This window comes from Eurosta solidaginis, chromosome 2 (genome assembly GCF_040869045.1).
Source record: "Eurosta solidaginis isolate ZX-2024a chromosome 2, ASM4086904v1, whole genome shotgun sequence".
NCBI classification, from domain to species: Eukaryota; Metazoa; Arthropoda; class Insecta; order Diptera; family Tephritidae; genus Eurosta; species Eurosta solidaginis.
In genome coordinates, this window is record NC_090320.1 from 154,887,709 (window position 1) to 154,907,785 (window position 20,077).

General features: G+C 39.2%; 1 pseudogene; it reads left to right on the top strand.

The window, feature by feature from the left end:
• Positions 1-20,077, top strand: part of LOC137241713 (probable ATP-dependent RNA helicase Dbp45A) — a 44,129-nt pseudogene that overhangs the window by 22,753 nt on the left and 1,299 nt on the right.

Consider the following 20,077-nt stretch of genomic DNA (forward strand, 5'->3'; position numbering starts at 1 on the left):
TCAGATTAATTGGTCTGAAATCCTTTGGACTGTTGCACGATGTCCTGCCTCCTTTGGGTATGAAGACTACCTTTGCCTTGGTCCATTCCGTGGGGATATAGAACAGGTTGAGGGAAGCATTGTAGATTTTAGCTAGCAGCGCGCTTATAAGCTGGCTTACAGCTTGTAATTCAGCGGGAAATATTTCATTAATTCCCGGAGATTTGGAGGGTTTAAAGGACTTGACTGCCCAGATAACTCCTTTTTCGCTTACAATGTGGTCCAGGGGTCGAAACGGCCCTGGGTTAGATTGCTTGTTTAAGATGTATGGTTGAGAGGTGTAGCCTGGAAAGTGAGTGCTGACCAGGGTTTCTAGAATTTCCGTACTAGAAGTGGCCCATTCCCCGTTCGCCGTGCGAATGCAGCTGGGAGGTATGGGGTTTTTCGAGAGGACCTATCGTAGGCTATACACTTCTGAGACTTCTTCGATGTCATTGGTAAAGTTCTTCCAGGAATCCCTTTTGGCCTTCTGGATTGACTTCTTAAAAGATTTGAAGGCGTCCTTATGATGGTACCAGATTCCAGTGCGCTTAGCCTGGTTAAAGAGTTTTCTGCTGTTTTTCCTCTGCTCGGAGATTTCTTGGTTCCACCAATAGGGTTTCTTTTTACCTCTTACCCTAATATCCGGGCAGGCTACTGTGAAGGCGGCGTAACCAGATTTGATGATAAGATCTACGGCTTCTTCTATTTTTGACGATGAGTCTAGCTCACCAAGAGAAGCAAATGTTGTGTCTAAGGGGGGCGCTTCATCAGTTCTTAGCGGCAAGCTCGACCTACCGTGAGAAGCATTTTTTAGGAGAGTAGAGGAAAAGACTTTATTATAAATGTTGCAGTCCGTACGTCTCCTATTCCGGTAAGCCACCCTAAGCGGTGTACGCAAAAGCAGAGTAAGAATGATATGCATATGATCACAGTAGGAGTTTTCGTTGGAAACTCTCCAATTTTTGACAAGGTCAGAGAATGGCCCTGAAACTGGACTAATATCTAGAATCTCCTTCCTATTTGAGGTGATAAAAGTTGGTTTGTATCCAGAGTTGCATAAACTTAGATTGTAGTTAATAAAAGAATCAAAAATTGATTCACCCCTTGTGTTAATGTCGGTAGAGCCCCAAACGGTGTAATGTGCATTGGCATCGGCCCCGATTATTATCGGGAACCCTTTAATGTGGGCTTCCCGTACCGCTTTGCAAAGCCGGTTCTGTACAGAAATTGGGCGATCGTGCGGAAGATAAGCCGACATCAGCCAGAGTGTTCGATCCTGTAGCTCGAGGCTAATGCAGGTAAAGTCCTCATCGCTAAAAAGAGATAGTAGAATAAATACTAGAGTTTTCTTTATTAGAATGTAAGATCTGAGTATACCTGTCACGGGCGGTGTCACCAGCTGGTAGTCCTTAGAATAGAGCCCACAGACCTTGCTACTAACGACCCAAGGCTCCAGGACTAGAACGACGTGCTCATATGTTGTGCTGAGGCGTAAGATTAGGGCAGTCGAGGCTGCCTTGGAGTGGTGCAGGTTTATTTGCAGTACCTGCGCCCCCGTTAAAGGTCGGTTTCAGCATCGACGTCCATCTTCGGTTGATCCGCATCGTCGGATACCTCCTCCACGATAGTATCGTCGAATTCGGCATCCGACGGATCGGATTCCAGCAGAAGTTGCTCATCCATGCTAGAAAAGAACTGGCCCGCCATCTCAGATACCGTGTCGCTCTCGGCATCCGGAGTGCTGCGTGCCAGTTCGATATCGGCTCCATGTCCACTAAAGGTGTTGCACGGGTCCTCGAGATTCGTTGTGGCGGTTGCGGATTCGCTCGAGGCGGTGTCCCCAATCACCAGATTTTCCGGCGCGGTGGCGGTTCCTTTCACCTCAGGGCCAGGGGCAGCAGATCTACTCAGGGTGTTTCTGTCTATCTCCTCGCCCTGAGATACAGGCTCACCATCGTCCGGCGCTTCTACTTGTGTACCATCCCTTCGAACTTTCAACGTGACGAAGTAGAAGACGTAGCTTAAAACTCCACCACATTCGTCAAGCCAATGGAGAGAAGCCTCATTTACGACGAAACCAACATAACGCTGCTTCTCCCTTGTCTCGCCGACCGGGCTATCCTCCAATCACTCGAAGGTAGCTTCTTGTTTGATTCCGCGATGGCTATGACGTCTGGGACCCAGGCCCAAGCTCTCGGTCTGTTCGGAATTTCTTCCAAACTGACCGCATCCAAGCTGGCCCCAAGCCACAGCTGTCCTAGCGAAGCTATGGCGCGTTTGTAGAGCTTGCATGAGCGCTCGTCGGCGCAGGAAACGAGTTTGACCCTACCTTGGTACCAGGCGGCATCAGGGATAGTGGGAGCCGGCCCCGGATACTTGGTTGTTGTTGTTGTTGTAGCAGTGCTTCGCCCCATCCAATAGGTTTGATCAATCACAAATTGTCATCAATATTCTCTAACGGGAGTCCGAGGAAATTTGCTGTTTCAACAGGAGTGGACCATAATGAGAGAGGTGTTAGAGGCGTTGGTTCCGCATTACAATTGAAGAGATGGTTGGTGTCAAGTGATGACACGTTGCAAGCAGGGCATACATTTTGTATGTCGGGGATGATTCTGGATAGGTAAGAGTTTAACCTGTTACAGTCTCCAGATCGAAGTTGGGCTAGAGTGACTCGTGTTTCCCTAGGGAGTGTGCGATCCTCTTCCGCAAGTTTAGGGTATTGCTCTTTGAGTACTGGATTCACCGGGCAATTCCTGACATAGATGTGCCGTATTTCCTCATAGAGCTTACGGAGGTGACTCCTTAAGCCCCTGGGCGATGTTGGCTCATCAATCAGATGTCTGTTGGGATGCCCAGGTTTCTGGGTATTCAACAGAAACTGTTTGGTTAGCATTTCATTTCTTTACCTTATTGGGAGTATTCTCGCCTCATTAGGTAGATGGTGTTCTGCGGACATAAGGAGACAACCCGTGGCGGTTCTGAGGGCAGTAGTTTGGCAGGCCTGTATCTTCTTCCAGTGGGTAATCTTTAGGCTTGGCGACCATATCGGTGACGCGTAGCATGCAATCGGCTGGCCAATTGCTTTGTAAGTGGTAATGAACATTTCTTTATCTTTTCCCCAAGGACTGCCAGCAAGAGATTTGAGGATTTTGTTACGGCTCTGGATTTTCGGTACAATTGCGGCTGCATGCTCACCAAAATGTAGATCCTGATCGAACGTCACACCAAAGATTTTGGGGTGTAAGACAGTCGGTAGCGTAGTGCCATTGACGTGGACGTTCAAAATGGCCTACATTTGGAACGTCCATGTTGTAAATAAGGTCGCCGATGATTTAGTCGGTGATAATGTCAGGTTTCGCCAGGTGAAGAAACTGGAAAGATCAGGGAGGTAGCCGTTTATTTTGTTACATAGCTCATCGATCTGTGGGTCTGGGCCTGTGGCCATTATTGTGCAGCCAGGAAACGATAGTAACTCCTTCTGGTGACGAAGGTAGCTTTGGTATGTAGAAGTTAAACAAAAGTGGGGATAGGACACCACCCAGTGACACCTCTTGTTTAACTCTCCTTGGTTTAGATGTTTCGTTTCGAAATTGCACCAATGCCTGCCGTCCACTCAGATAATTTGCGGTCCACCTTTTAGACCCTTCCAAGTCTGGCAGTAATGTGCCATGGTTGACCATATCAAAAGCTTTTGATAGGTCTAGCGAAACGTGTACCGTTCTATGGTGGCGGTTTTGATTTAAACCGCAATTTGTCTGGGTGCTAATGGCATTTAGCGCGGTGGTAGTGCTGTGTAGTTTTCTAAAGCATTGTAGCATTATACGTCATACCCACTGTATTGTAGCATTATACGTCACACCCACTGTAACACACTTGCGGCATTACGCATCATGAACTCCAAATATATTTTAGTAATAATCATATTATAATATTTTCCAACATAAATTATTGAACTAACCCAGACGGTTAGCTAACATCAATGGAATGCCGAATATGAAACCTTTGTCCGTTCACAGCTAATAAATTCTGCTTAGTACTTAAATACAACCAAGAATACGAATTAACCAAATATTCCCATTGCACATGAATATCGATCTGCTGACTCTGCATACAAATCTACATGCATGCATGGTAGTACAAATATGCATATATGCATGTTAAGGTATTCTACTGTATGGCTTTGGTGTGAAAGAGTTTTCTTTGAGATTTTTGATGAGTTTGAAAATGTAAAATGAAAATTTTTGAAATTTCCTGGTAGAATAAAATTGTTACTGAACAACAAAAGATCTCCATAAAATTTTTTAAATAAAATTATTATTTTGCACAATAATACAAATCTACATATATGCATATTAATACAAATATACATATATGCATGGTAGTACAAATATGCACAGATGCAGAATAATACAAATCTACATAAATGCATATTGATACAAATATACATATATGCATGGTAGTACAAATATGCATATATGTAAAATAATACAAATCTACATATATGCATATTAATACAAATATTCATATATGCATATTAATACAAATCTACATATATGCATAATAATACAAATTCACATATATACTCTGTAATACAAATGTACTTATTTTTAGTTGTTAGTATTAGGATATTTGTAAATGTGTAGGTTGAGTAAATAGCTATAAAAAGGGAACAAATTTTTGTAATAAAGAGAATATTGATCTGACCTCCAAAGTCAACACATCTTTTGTTTTTATAACTTTTCAGCATGCTGATGAGAGGCTAGTGGCAAATTTGCCTTAAAATGGGGCAGTAAAATGGCTTCAAGCGTCTTAGCTACTGGCGATAGGAGAGATATCGGGCGATATGACTCTCCTATGTTAGCTGGTTTCCCTGGCTTTAGTAGCGGGACCACCTTGGCCATTTTCCATTTTTCGGGAATGACATAGGTAGAAAGAGACAGGTTGAAGAAATGTGCTAAATATTTAAAACCTTCATTTCCTAGGCTCTTAAGCATCGGAATGGCTATGCCGTCAGGGCCCACCGCTTTAGATGGTTTAGCTTGACCGATGGCATCCTCAACCTCTTTGGCGGTGATGGTAATTGGGGGCGCGCTGAATTTATGTTTGTGCGCGTGTCTGTTGGCCCTCCGTCTAGCTTTGTCAACCGTGGAATGCATTATATATTGTCGGCAAAAGTCGCTCGCGCATTTTTTCGCATCCGACCGCACTTTATCGCCAAAGGCGATGGAAATATTTTCACTGTGCTTGGACGGATTCGATAGGGACTTTACGGTGGACCAAAAAATGGCTTGGTGGGGCAGTAAAATGACTTCAAGCGTCTTAGCTACTGGCGATAGGAGAGATATCGGGCGATATGACTCTCCTATGTTAGCTGGTTTCCCTGGCTTTAGTTGCGGGACCACCTTGGCCATTTTCCAATTTTCGGGAATGACATTGGTAGAAAGAGACATGTTGAAGACATGTGCTAAATATTTAAAACCTTCATTTCCTAGGCTTTTAAACATCGGAAAGCTATGTTATCTGGCTATGTCGTCAGGGCCCACCGCTTTAGATGGTTTAGCTTGACCGATGGCATCCTCAGCCTCTTTGGCGGTGATGGTTATTGGGGGCGCGCTGAATTTATGTTTGTGCGTGTGTCTGTTGGCCCTCCGTCTAACTTTGTCAACCGTAGAATGTATTATATATTGTCGGCAAAAGGCGCTCGTGCATTTTTTCGCATCCGACCGCACTTTATCACCAAAGGCGATGGAAATTTTGTCATTGTGCTTGGACGGATTCGATAGGGACTTTACGGTGGACCAAAGCTTACCCACTCCGGCAGAGAGGTTACAGCTTCTTAGATGCTCCTCCCATTTCGCCCGCTTGAGTTCATCCACAAGCAATCTGATGTGTTGGTTTATGCCCCTTATTTGGGGGTCGCCGGGTTCGAGCTATCTTATAAGGTCACGTTCTCTGGCTAAATTTGCGGCTTCCGCCGGAAAGTGAGGCCGAATTTCGGGAATTCTTCCAGCGGAAAGCACGCTCCCCTTGGCGAGCATCAGTCGGGATAGGGAGGGCAGCAAAGCGGCTGTCTGTAAAGGATTTATATTCTTCCCACTTTCCTTTTTTAAAGTTTATGAAAGTGCGTTTTTCAGAGACGATGAAGTCGGCGGTACGCTCGAGCGAGATGAGTATTGGCAGGTGGTCGGATGCCAATGTTACCATCGGCTGTCAGTTGACGCAGTTTACGAGTCCTGCGCTCACGATTGATATATCTGTCGAACTGTGATAGCTTCCTACCATACGAGTGGGGGCGTCTCCGTTTACTGTGCATAACGTCGTTTCTTCTATTTGATCCGCCAACATCTCACCTCTGCTGTCCGCCTGCAAGTTTGAATGCAATATGTCGGAATGGGCATTGAAATCGCCTAAGATAATGCGATTGCCGCCAGTGAGTAACGCACTAATATTAGGGCGGAATCCACTGGGGCAGCAGGTGACAGGAGGGATGTAGATGTTGATGATTTCTAGGTTTACATCGCCTGACCGGACAGATAAGCCATGACGTTCCAGGACATTGTCCCTGCGGCCGATGTCGGGACCAAATATATGATATTGCACTGAGTGGTGTATGATAAACGCGAGACCACCTCCATTCCCACTCTCGCGATCTTTTCTGTGGACATTGTACCCAGAACAGGTCTGCAGAGCAAATCTTGCTGTGAGTTTAGTCTCTTGAATCGCAGCAATGCGCATGTTGTGCCGCTTCACGAAATCGACTATCTCCGTGATCTTACCAGTTAATCCATTACAGTTTAACTGTAGAATTCTGAAGTGCAACGGGAGAGACGTCGACACTCTAGGAGTAAGTGATGTGTTACTACGCCTGGGTTGTGAGAGGCTAGGACGCAATTGCTGTTGCGGCCCTCGGACTGGTCGTCTCTGGGTAAGCATTGGTGTGCCCGGTGTATTTCGGTTTGCGGCCTGGAAACACGGAGCAAAGAAAGCCCGTTGGGGGGTTTCCGTCGCGAAGACCAGAACATCTAGGAAAGTGGCACCGACCGAGACAGGAGCTGCATTGGGCGGATGTCGCAAACATATATATTCTGCGCTTGCAGACAGTGCAAAAGGTGGAAGGGACTAAGAGTTTGTTTCCCTGACCTACGCGATTGCTGCGGAAAAGAAGGGGGTGAATAGGGGGGCAGGGGCTGATATACGAGAATGCTGCCCACTCTACTACGGATATTGTTGTTGTGAGTGGGAACGGCCGTATGAGCTGGAGGCACCATAGAACGCGGGCAGATGGGGGAACAAGTAGTGGCTTGCTGAGCAGCGGAGCTGCTGGAATGTAGTGGGGGAGCGCTAAGGCTCAGACTACGGGACGCCCTTGGGCGTGAACAGCAGGAGCCACAAAAGATTTATAGAAATTACGGGGACATCTGGTTTTAGGGTCTAGCCCTGAACAACTTGTCCGATGCAACCATCCCTTGCACGAGATACACTGACAAGAGGGTGACCGTCCTAAAAAGATTCTTTTCCGGAAAACGCAGCAAAACTATTTCTCAGGTCCGGGGTCAGGAGACGGACCCAGATTGGGTTCTATACCTGCCCGGAGCAGGTCCGCTGCGAGGAGCTGTTGGAGGGATGACAATTTGTGGGAACGACATAACGAATTAAATGGGGTTACACTGAAAATGACAGTCCTTCGTCGGGAAAAATCTCGAGTCGCTCCGGTACATAGAACTAGCGATGGACGATATGGCTATTTTGAGCTATCAGTCAAAATAGGTATGGCGATTTTTGAATCGGGGCTATTTTTTACAGCTATAGCCATCGCTTTAATTTATTATTAATAAGCGAATCGGCAATTTGTATACTTGGATATAAAAAAAGGATGTTTAAGTTTGATTACCGGAGTAGATTGAATGCTATACATTAATTTAGTTTAGTATACAGAATATACGAACCAAAATTGGAATAAAAAGAAAAAATATATACCTTTTATTGTAAACTGATATAATGTGAAATTCAAATTTTCTGAGATATTATGATACAATATTATGAACTGGCTGACGACATTACATTCAGTCTCGTATTACACTGAATGAGTTGAAACTAGCTGAAAAAGATGTCTACGCATCTTTGTTTTATGAATTTTGCTAATTGAAAGTGCTTTGATTTTTAAATGTAAGATGAATCAACCCGAAATATATCTGTAAATGTAACACCATAAAAACATGATTTATTACTATTATTTTTATACTACACCGATGTATTCAGAAATACTCCGTATGAATTTATTCTGAAAATTGCATTTGGTTGCATAATATTTATATAGTAAAGTAAATAAATTTTTAATGAAAAATGCAGAGGAAAAAAATAGCAAATTCTTCAAACTATTATAAAAATATTCTCTAGCAGGAATTAGCCACCCGCTTCAGTGCCCTAGAAATTAGCCGGAAAATTCAACTATATACTTACCATATGGCAAAGCTTGAATTACATTCTCCCAACAAACTTAAATTTTGAGTTAATCTAAGACGATTGATATGTGTTTCTATAATTCTTTTATTTTTCCGTCAAAAACACAAATTTTATAAAACTGTTAACGGCTACTGCCTAGAAGTATTAACTTTTGAATAACACAGGCAACCAATCTTAGACCAAGTCTAAAGGCCCATGTCTATTTTGCGTAACATAGTTTAATTAAAAACAAAACAAGTAAGGAAGGTTAAGTTCGGGTGAAACCGAACATTACATACTCAGCTGAGAGCTTTGGAGACAAAATAAGGGAAAATCACCATTTGGCAAAATTAACCTAGGCTAACCCTGGAATCTGTTTGTATGTCATGGGATTCAAATGTAAGGTATTAAAGAGTATTTTAAAATGGAGTGGGCCATAGTTCTATAGGTGGACGCCATTTCAGGATATCGCCATAAAGGTGGACCAGGCCTGACTCTAGAATTTGTTTGTACGATATGGGTATCAAATGAAATGTGTTAATGATAATTTTAAAAGGGAGTGGGCCTAAGTTCTATAGGTGGACGCCTTTTCGAGATATCGCCATAAAGGTGGACCAGGGGTGACTCTAGAATTTATTTTGTATGATATGGGTATCAAATGAAAGGTATTAATGAGTATTTTAAAAGGGCGTGGGCCTAAGTTCTATAGATGAACGCCATTTCGAGATATCGCCATAAAGATGGACCAGGGGTGACTCTAGAATTTGTTTGTACGATATGAGTATCAAATGAAAGGTGTTAATGAGCATTTTAAGAGGGCGTGGGCCTTAGTTCTATATGTGGACGCCTTTTCGAGATATCGCCATAAAGGTGGACCAGGGGTGACTCTAGAATTTGTTTGTACTATGTGGGTATCAAATGAAAGGTGTTAATGAGTATTTTGAAAGGGAGTGGGCCTTAGTTCCATAGGTGGACGCTTTTTCGGAATATCGTTATAAAAGTGGACCAGGGTTGACTCTAGAATGCGTTTGTACAATATGGGTATCAAACGAAAGGTGTTAATAAGTGTTTTAAAAGGGAGTGGGCCTTAGTTCTATATGTGGACACCTTTTCGGAATATCTTTATAAAAGTGGACCAGGGGTGACTCTAGAATGCGTTTGTACAATATGGGTATCAAATGAAAGGTCTTAATGAGTATTTTAAAAGGGCGTGGGCCTTAGTTCTATAAGTGGACGCCTTTTCGAGATATCGCCATAAAGGTGGACCAGGGGTGACTCTAGAATTTGTTTGTACGATATGGATATCAAATGAAAGGTGTTAATGAGTATTTTAAAAGGGCATGGGCCTTAGTTCTATAGGTGGACGCCTTTTCGAAATATCGCCATAAAGGTGGACCAGGGGTGACTCTAGAATTTGTTTGTACGATATGGGTATCAAATGAAAGGTGTTAATGAGTATTTTAAAAAAGAGTGGGCCTTAGATCTATATGTGGACGCCTTTTCGAGATATCGCCATAAACGTGGACCAGGGGTGACTCTAGAATTTGTTTGTACTATATGGGTATCAAATGAAAGGTGTTGATGAGTATTTTAAAAGGGCGTGGGCCTTAGTTCTATAGGTGGATGCCTTTTCGAGATATCGCCATAAACGTGGACCAGGGGTGACTCTAGAATTTGTTTGTACGATATGGGTATCAAATGGAAGGTGTTAATGAGTATTTTAAAAGGGAGTGGGCCTTAGTTCTATAGGTGGACGCCTTTTCGGAATATCGTTACAAAAGTGGACCAGGGTTGACTCTAGAATGCGTTTATACAATATGGGTATCAAACGAAAGGTGTTAATAAGTGTTTTAAAAGGGAGTGGGCCTTAGTTCTATAGGTGGACGCTTTTCGGAATATCGTTATAAAAGTGGACCAGGGGTGACTCTAGAATGCGTTTTTACAATATGGGTATCAAATGAAATGTGTAAATGAGTATTTTAAAAGGGCGTGGGCCTTAGTTCTATAGGTGGACGCCTTTTCGAAATATCTTCATAAAGGTGGACCAGGGCTGACTCTAGAATTTGTTTGTACGATATGGGCATCAAATGAAAGGTGTTAATGAATATTTTAAAAGGGCATGGGCCTAAGTTCTATAGGTGGACGCATTTCTCGAGATATCGCCATAAAGATGGACCAGGGTTGACTCTAGAATTTGTTTGTACGATATGGGTATCAAACGAAAGGTGTTAATGAGTATTTTAAAAGGGCGTGGGCCTAAGTTCTATAGGTGGACGCCTTTTCGAGATATCGCCATAAAGATGGACCAGAGGTGGGTGACTCTAGAATGTGTTTATACGATATGGGTATCAAATTAAAGGTACTAATGAGGGTTTTAAAAGAGAGTGGCCCTTAGTTGTATATGTGAAGGCGTTTTCGAAATATCGACCAAAATGTTAACCAGGGTGATCCAGAACATCATCTGTCGGGTACCGCTAATTTTTTTATATATGTAATACCACGAACAGTATTCCTTCCAAGATTCAAAGGGCTTTTGATTTCGCCCTGCAAAACTTTTTCATTTTCTTCTACTTAATATGGTAGGTGTCACACCCATTTTACCAAGTTTTTTTCTAAAGTTATATTTTGCGTCAATAGACCAATACAATTATCATGTTTCATCCCTTTTTTCGTATTTGATATATAATTATGGCATTTTTTTCATTTTTCGTAATTTTCGATATCGAAAAAGTGGGCGTGGTCATAGTCGGATTTCGTCCATTTTTTACACCAATACAAAGTGAGTTCAGATAAGTACGTGAACTGAGTTTAGTAAAGATATATCGATTTTTGCTCAAGTTATTGTGTTAACGGCCGAGCAGAAGGACAGACGGTTGCCTGTGTATAAAAACTGGGCGTGGCTTCAACCGATTTCGCCCTTTTTCACAGAAAACAGTTATCGTCCTAGAATCTAAGCCTCTACCAAATTTCACAAGGATTGGTAAATTTTTGTTCGACTTATGGCATTAAAAGCATCCTAGACAGAGCCACGCCCATTTTGAAATTTTCTTTTATTTTTGTATTTTGTTGCACCATATCATTACTGGAGTTGAATGTTGACATAATTTACGTATATACTGTAAAGATATTAACTTTTCTTTTAAAATTTGAATTTAAAAAAAATTTTTTTAAAAAGTGGGCGTGGTCGTTCTCCGATTTTGCTAATTTTTATTAAGCAGACATATAGTAATAGGAGTAACGTTCCTGCCAAATTTTATCATGATATCTTTAACGACTGCCAAATTACAGCTTGCAAAACTTCTAAAGTACCTTCTTTTAAAAGTGGGCGGTGCCACGCCCATTGTCCAAAATTTTACTAGTTTTCTATTCTGCGTCATAAGTTCAACTCACCTACCAAGTTTCATCGCTTAATCCATATTTGGTAATGAATTATCGCACTTTTTCGATTTTTCGAAATTTTCGATATCGAATAAGTGGGCGTGGTTATTGTCCGATATCGTTCATTTTAAATAGCGATCTGAGATGAGTGCCCAGGAACCCACATACGCATTTCATCAAGATACCTCAAAATTTACTCAAGTTATCGTGTTAACGGACAGACGGACGGACGGACATGGCTCAATCGAATTTTTTTTCGATACTGATGATTTTGATATATAGAAGTCTATATCTATCTCGATTCCTTTATACCTGTACAACCAACCGTTATCCAATCAAAGTTAATATACTCTGTGAGCTCTGCTCAACTGAGTATAAAAATAAAACAAAGTTTTCGGTCGTAAAACGCTCTAGCATGGATAGGCGTAGTTTACCTGAACAAACTAGTAAGTAAGCAAATATTCCGAAAGTCAACAGTATGAGCTGCGCAAATTTGTATATTAAATCTAAATAAATAAAAATAAAAAATTAACTTTATCAAGTGTATGTCTATTTATTCTGCGTGTCTGAAAAATTTGATAATACGATTCTTGTTCGAATCTATTAGAATACTTAGTCATAGTATCTGTATCTGTATAACTTCCAAAGTATAGCTAGGTACCATATTTGTCACACAATAATAGCAAAATAAAAAAAAGTTAACAAGAGATGGTTTTACTTATAAATTTTTTTAAAAGAAAAAAAAACACCATTCTAGTTTTTATATTAAATCGACCTTTCTAAAAAATTTTTTTTTTAAATCGCTTGGTCTTTGAAGTGTTTTCCCAGTTTGAAAAAAAAATGTAGAAAAAAATTAAAAAAAAATTTTTTTTTCAGTGTAATATAGAATCTTTACAGCATATGCTTTCAAATGTGATTTTAATACCTTTCTAACGGTATAAATTTTTTTGAAATCGGTTGATTAGTTTACGCGTGATATCAAAATATCAGAAAGTAACCAAGAGATGCATTTACTTAAAAAAATTAAAAAAAAAAACCCCATTTTAGTTTTCATATATGTTATATATATTAAATAGACCTTTCTAAAATAAAATTTTATTTTTCAAAATCGCTTGATCTTTGAAGTGGTTTTTCAGTTTTAAATTTTATTTAAATAAAATTTTTTTTTTAGTGTTCTAAAAATTTTTATAGTGCATTTTTTTGAAAGCTTATTTCAATACCTTTCTAATGGTATGAAGATCTTTGAAATCGGTAAAGCTATTCCGTAGTAATCACACTTTAAAAGTACCTATTATCGTCATTTTTCTAATATTTTCGGATATTTCGATACCTTGCCACGCCCACAATTTTTCGAAAATGCAATTTCTAAAAATGAGGTTGTGTTTGGGTGGGTAAGATGTAACCCCATGCAAAATTTCATCAAATTCTGAGGGGGTCGGGTTCAACGCATATTGGATTTGATATGAAATTCATCATATGTGTTGTACGATATGGGAATCAAATGAAAGGTGTTAATGCGTATTTTAAAAGGGAGTGGGCCTTAGTGCTATAGGTGGACGCCTTTTCGAGATATCGCCATAAAGGTGGACCAGGGGTGACTCTAGAATGTGTTTGTACGATATGGGTATCAAATGAAAGGTGTTAATGATTATTTAAAACGTAGTGGGCCTTAGTTCTATAGGTGGACGCCTTTTTGAAACATCGCCATAAGGGTGGACCAGGGGTGACTCTAGAATTTGTTTGTACGATATGTTGTATATGTGAAGGCGTTTTCGAGATATCGACCAAAATGTGGACCAGGGTGACCCAGAACATCATCTGTCGGGTACCGCTAATTTATTTATATATGTAATACCAGGAACAGTATTCCTCCCAAAATTCCAAAGGCATTTGATTTCGCCCTGCAGAACTTTTGTAATTTTCTTCTACTTAATATGGTAGGTGTCACACCCATTTTACAAAGTTTTTTCTAAATTTATATTTTGCGTCAATAAACCAATCCAATTACCATGTTTCATCTCTTTTTTCATATTTGGTATAGAATTATGGCATTTTTTTCATTTTTCGTATTTTTCGATATCGAAAAAGTGGGCGTGGTCATAGTCGGATTCCGGCCATTTTTTATACCAAGATAAAGTGAGTTCAGATAAGAACGTGAACTAAGTTCAGTGAAGATATATCGATTTTTGCTCAAGCTATCGTGTCAACGGCCGAGCGGAAGGACAGACGGAGGACTGTGTATAAAACCTGGGCGTGGCTTCAACCGATTTCGCCCATTTTCACAGAAAACAGTTAACGTCATAAAATCTATGCCCCTACCAAATTTCAAAAGGATTGGAAAATGTTTGTTCGGTTTATGGCATTAAAGGTATTCTAGACGAATTAAATGAAAAAGGGTGGAGCCACGCCCACTTTGAAATTTTCCTTTAGTTTTGTATTTTGTTGCACCATATCATTACTGGAGTTGAATGTTGACATAATTTACTATTATACCGTAAAGATATTCAATTTTTTGTTAAAATTTGACTTAACAAATTTTTTTTTTTTTTAAAGTGGGCGTGTTCGAAATCCGATTTTGCTAATTTTTCCTTAGCACACATAGAGTAATAGGAGTAACGTTCCTGCCAAATTTCATAATGATATCTTCAACGACTGCCAAATTGCAGCTTGCAAAACTTTGAAATTACCTTCTTTTAAAAGTGGGAGGTGCCACGCCTATTGTCCAGCATTTTACAAATTTTCTATTCTGTGTCATAAGGTCAACCCACCTACCAAGTTTCATCGCTTTAGCCTTTGGTAATGAATTATCGCACTTTTTCGGTGTTTCGAAATATTCGGTATCGAAAAAGTGGGCGTGGTTATGGTCCGATTTCGTTCGTTTTAAATAGCGATCTGAGATGGGTGCCCAGGAACATACATACAAAATTTTATCAAGATACCTCAAAATTTACTCAAGTTATCGTGTTTACGGACCGACGGACGGACATGTCTAAATGAATTTCTTTTTTCGCCCAGATTATTTTGATATATAGAAGTCTATATCTATCTCGATTAGTTTATGCCGTTACGGATTACCGTTATGCGAACAAAGTTAATGTACTCTGTGAGCTCTGCTCAGCTGAGTATAAAAATTCAGTCATTTAATTTCTTTTATACTTCATGAAATTAAAGTTTTAAAATTAACTTATATTGCTTGTTTAATATTTTGACAAATATTAGTTATTTTATTATAAATACTTAAATATAAAATCAAAATATAAATGTGTAAAATCCAAACAAATGTTAATAAGCTTTTAAAAGCGCTCCTAAAACAGAATGTAGAATTATATCTACCTACATGGTGAATAAAATGAATTAGAACAAAGGCAACACTTAGAGACCAATTGTAAGGTGAGCATCGGGATATTCATATGGCTGAGTGGCTAAAGGCATCTGCCTTTACACTGGTATGAATGTTGGAGATTCGAGTTCAATGCTCAGCTCCCGAAAAGCTAGCTGATGAAGAAGTGAAATTCAGTAACATGTCCTAGCAACCATCGCCGTTTGTAAACCCTACAAATTTTCTCTAATATCAAAAACAAAACCATTCTGTAAAACAATAGAGCAAGTCTGGCTAAAATTACATACATAAAATCAAAGTATAACGAATTTTATATTTTATGATTGGCATTTAAGAAGATAAGCACTTTAGCCTTTTCATCATCTAAGCGCATTCTTCCTTCGCTTAAAATAAGGCCAGCTTAAGGAAAAAGTCGTTCGCAGGGAACCGATGTTTCTAAAAACCCCAACTTTTGCTAGCTATAGGAGCTAGATAGGGATACTTGTAATTGTTTTTCTGCCACCATAAAAACGGATCAGCTTTTCGTGCAATTACAGTTTCTTCTATATACATCTGCACTTCAATAATTGCTCTTGAATGAGTTGTGCCTTGCGTTCCCTTTGAAGCAATGTTGGAGTCCAAGCAGTTCCATATGGAATATTCCGATGTATCAGCATCAAATAGATCAACTACTTGGGTTTCCTGAGCAACAGTGCTTAACTCTGCAATGATCTGGTTTTTATAAAATTCTGAGGTTGAATTGTCAGAGAACGCAAAATTTTAGAACCTAGTATCCAAAAATGACGCTAAGCCTAGAGTTTTGCTTTTTTCCAAATTCACTAAACGTGTGTTTATTTCTGTTAATAAATTATAGGCTACTTCTTTTATCTGAATTACGAAACTATTACTTTTTGCCCACTTATTATATAAACTTTTTTGGCCGTTTACAATTGAGATTACCATTGATCCAGTGCAATAGTATTGACCACTTATTTTATTAGTTGCTTGCTCAAAAGGTCTTAATACGGCAACCATATCTCTTAGCATTGACCATTCATCAGGACTAATGCGAGGTAACTCCTTATCAATAAGAGCGACGCACAGTGTTCCGTGTAGAACAAGCTAACTGGACAAAAACAAAGTTTTTATTCCAAGAATATTCTAATGGAAAATGAATGAAAACAAAAAAAAAAACGGGATTTTTGCACACATTTGTTTTTTTCGCTTCTTATATCTTGAGTAATTGAAGTAAGTAAGCAGGAGTGGCCGTAATTGCGTTGATTAATTTAAAAAAATAGTTTTCAATATTACTTTTCATAATACTTTTAATTAAACGCTTTTACATAATTTTTGTGATGGATTCTAAGCTCGAAGGTAAGTTGAATTTTTTAATAGTAATCTTTTCTCAATTAGAATATTTTTAATACATTTAAGATTCCGTTATTTGAAAGAAAAGGTACTTTTTACCTACATTTTTAATTTTAGAAAGGGAACGGTTATATGTACCCGCGCCAAATGTTACATATGTTATAGTCCCAAGTATTTTCTAATAGCCGAAAGAAAAAACCATTGCGAATTCTTTGCACATCTATTTTTAATTTTTTTTGTAGATTTAGTATTAACCATACCAAGAATGGAGTTTTTTGAAATTTGGTTGAAATATTCGAAAGAATCGAGAAATAAGGAGTTATTGAGCTGTAGTTTACTTAAGGTTGATTTAAGAGAAGTAGGTGAGCATTCGTTAAGAAATTTAAGTGAACAAATTTCAAAATATTCGTCCAACATCGATGAGAAATGGAACAGCTCTGGAAGACATCGGGAGCGATTTTGTAATAAAAACTCGGAGTGGCTTTCGGGAACAGATTTCAAGTTTACAATTACGATGGATTCAAGGTTGCCATCAGAGCAACCAACTTCGTCTTCAGGTAACCCAGGACCCGGAAGACCACAGAAGGACTTTCTGCTTTCCAGCCAAAAGACCAAATGTCGTCGAGTGAACGACCTACTGCAATCCAGAAGTGCTGATGAGTTAGTTTATGCGGCAGAAGTATCAACGCGGATGTGCGGCAACAGGAATATTGCTAATATTATAAAAACTTCACAAAAACCCAGACAAAAACGACGAACAAGGTAATAGTGAGCAAGGTGCAAGATGCTTGAGCAGTGTAGAAGCTTTGGCATACTATGTAGACAGCAAGTCGACGACTCATATGTACAAAACGACTCGGAAGTGGAGTATCAAGGCAGGCCATAAGGTTTATCCACCATTTTATAGTTTAAGAAAAGCTAAGGCAGAATGCTACCCAAATGAGATTGACGTGGGTGAAACAAGTGCTGAAATTAAAGTTCAAGCCGTATTAGATAAAACTGTTGAACCTTTAATTTTAGCAAATAAAGAAGTTCTTGTTTGTTTGTTACCTACATCTGTGTCATTTACTTTAATCAGCAAGTGGGGTTGCGATGGCAGTTCTGGTCATAGTACATATAAGCAAAAATTTACATGCAGTGCTGACACCGATTAGTTTTTGTTAATATATTTTCTTTCGTTCCTCTTCAGTTAGAGGACGAAAAGGGTAACATTGTTTGGCAGAATCTTCGACCTTCTTCTACGATGTATTGTCGTCCAATTAAATTTATTTTCTCTAAGGAAACAAAAGATTTTATTGTTTCTGAAACTAACAAAATTTTAGAGGAGGTAAATGCTTTGTTGCCAACAAAGTACTTTCTCAAAGAATGCGAGCTTTCTGTAAATCACAACATGCTCCTAACAATGATTGACGGAAAAGTTTGCAATGCTTTGACTGAAACTTCTTCCGCAGAAAAGTGTTATTTTTGTGGTGCCACTCCAAAAGATATGAATGATGAGACACGGGTTTTATGCCTAACCAAGATAATCTTGGTTTTGGCTTGCCTACTCTCCATGCCTGGATAAGATGATTTGAGTGCTTGCTTCACATAAGTTATCGCCTCGAAGTAAAAAAATGGCAACTTAGGAATGAGGCAGATAAAGAGTGTTAAGCAACGTTCCAACGAAATCCAGAATAAATTTAAAAGTGAACTTGGATTGATAGTAGATCAACCAAACCAGTATTCGGCAATCAAATGATGGTAATACTGCTCGAAGGTTTTTCGAAAATTCTGAGGCTAGTGCTGAGATTACGGGATTGGATGTAACGCTCATCAAAAGATTCGATACTCTCCTTCGCGCATTAGCATCTGGGTATAATATCAATATCCAAAGATTTGAGATATTTGCGAGTGAGACTAAAAAACTATAAATAGATCTCTATCCGTGGTTTTATATGCCTGCTACAGTTCATAAAATCTTAGTGCATAGTACTGATATTATAAAACCAGCAATTTTGAAGAAGCACAAGAAGCCCGTAACAAAGATTTGAGACGATTCTGGGATGATAACATACAAAAGCAGTCGCGTGTAGCCACGAATAGAGATCTTATGAATATGATGCTTATAGCATCGTATCCTTTAGTTAACAGTTTTAGGGAGATACCTAAGAAAAAATTTAAAAGTCTGACTTCAGAAGTCTTAAATTTACTGTCCCCCGATAATTTTGAGGAGTCAATAAATACCCCAGTTGTTTCAAGCTGTCACAGTAATAATGCTCATGACTATTCCACAAGTGACTCATCGAATGACAGTGACGATAATGAATAGTAACATAATTATAAACGAAAACTTACGCTATGACTTTTTCCTTGATCAGTAAGTAGTAAAGTAAAGTAAAAATAAGTAAAATTTTAGAAAAATATATGAAAAAAGGCACATATGGCTGAAAAAATATTATACTTGTAATAAATGACTACATATGAAACTGAAAATATCAGAAAATAATTTTGTCCAGGTAGCTTGTTCTACACGAAACACTGTGCAACGGTGCTTTTAACAACATCTTCGACTTTGATGAATTGTTCAACCATATAAAATACAGAGTTCCATCTCGTATCCACACTTTGAATAAAGCTTAATGGTTCTGTACTGGCATTACGTTGAAAGGTCGTAAATTTTTAATCTTTTCATTTGTTGAGGTGCTTTTTCTAAAGTGTGTGACAATTATCTTTACTTTTTGCAAAACTGAACTAATAGCTTCACCACTTATACTGCTTTTAACTATTAAATTTAAAGTGTGGGCAAAACAACCTAGATGACGAAGCTTGAGCTCATTTTGCAAAGCACTTTTTATGTTGTTCGCGTTATCACACACACTGAGTATGGTTTTATCAAACAGGCCCCATTCAGTCGTAACCTTGCGAATTTGATCAGCTAAATTTTTCGATGTATGTGCATCATACATTGGGCAGCAATCCAGCAATATGTTGGTCAGCTCAAAATTTTCATCTACAAAGTGAGCGCTGATGGCAATATAACTAACTGTATTACGCGACGTCCAACAATCAGTTATAACACAGAACTTTAAACCACTCTTAACTTTAAATTTCATTTCTTCTAAGTATTCTTCATACAATGCAGGAATTATCGTCCTTGATATTACTTTCCGACTAGGTAATTAATACGCAGGGTTTATCGCTTTTATAAACGTACGAAATCCTCTGTCTTCAACTATGCTGAAAGGCTGCAAATCGCTTATGAAAATCATGGACATGGGTTCGTCAATTTCCTTTTTGGCCTTTGCAGAAATCCTTATATTATTTAGAGACGACGTTATTTGGTCGACATGTTAAATGGTCCCAACTCAGATTCTGTTTTCTAAATAAAGGAGTTTACCATTTTTTACAACTACTTCGGTAACTGTTTCCAGCTGAATTTCTGGCTGTAAGGACGGCTGAGTGTGCCTTTGCATTACCGCTGCCATAGGCAGTTCGGCAGTTGGATGACGGCTTTGCATGTTTTTTTTTAAATTACTGTGGGGTGTTTTGTACGAAATATTTTTTTGCAAA